This window comes from Cebus imitator, unplaced genomic scaffold, assembly GCF_001604975.1.
Source record: "Cebus imitator isolate Cc_AM_T3 unplaced genomic scaffold, Cebus_imitator-1.0 Scaffold458, whole genome shotgun sequence".
In the NCBI taxonomy this organism is placed as follows: Eukaryota; Metazoa; Chordata; class Mammalia; order Primates; family Cebidae; genus Cebus; species Cebus imitator.
Window position 1 is genome coordinate 1454609 of NW_016107773.1, and position 1184 is coordinate 1455792.

Here is a 1184-nt window from a genome sequence, read left to right on the forward strand (position 1 = left end):
TTACCAGGTTTTCTAGTCTCATAGAATATACCATCACCTTTATTCTTTTGTTTTCTAACTTGCAATTTTCTGTTCTCCCTATATCTACTTGTAAATATATTTTTAAAAATTCTACTACATTTAGTGTTGGAGAGCAAGATCTATCCTGGAGTCATTTTGCTGCTTAGGAAATTTTTCTAGCCATTATGCCATTACTGATATAGACAGGTAGTATGTTCAGTACTTTTCTACCTCAAACTTTCAAATCACTTCAGGGGCTTTAATTTTTTTTTTTCAGATGGAGCCTCTCTATCACCAGGCTGGAGTCCAATGGCGCGATCTCGGCTCACTGTAACTTCCACCTTCCAGGTTCAAGCGATTCTCCTGCCTCAGCCTCCTGAGTAGCTGGGATTACAGGCATGTGCCACCAAGCCCAGCTAATTTATATTTTTTGTAGAGACAGGGTTTCACCATGTTGGCCAAGATGGTCTCAATCTCTTGATCTTGTGATCTGCCCACCTTGGCCTCCCAAAGGGCCGGGATTACAGGCGTGAGCCACAGAACTAGGCCAACCTCTTTAGCTGTGGGTGGATCAGTAAAAACCTTTAGGTTGGCGCGGTGGCTCACTCCTGTAATCCCAGCACTTTGAGAGGTCAAGGCGGGTGGATCACCTGAGGTTGGTAGTTTGAGACCAGCATGACCAACATGGAGAAACATCTTTACTAAAAATATAAGTTAGCCGGGCTTGGCGGTGCATGCCTGTAATCCCAGCTACTCAGGAGGCTGAGGCAGGAGAATTGCTTGAACCCGGAGGGTGGAAGTTGCAGTGAGCTGAGATTGCGCCATTGGACTCCAGCCTGGGCAACAAGAGCGAAACTCCGTCTCAAAAAACCAAAACTAAAACCAAACACACACAGACACACCCTAAAACAGCCAAAGAGGCTATGCTATGTTAGAAACTATACCTAAATGAAAGATACATTCATTCTCCTCCTTCCTACTGCTTTGATGATCATTTATAGCATTTCATAGGTGTAGTTTTAAAAAGTTTAGATTGGGGGTTTTCAGGTCCTTTTTGGTGGGCAAAGGAAGATTTCTGGAAATTCCATTATAACGAGCTTTTTCAGGGAAATTGTTTTTCAATCCAGACTTAAACTACGTTTCTAGTATATGAACATGTTTGTCTTTTTTTTTTTTTTTTTTTT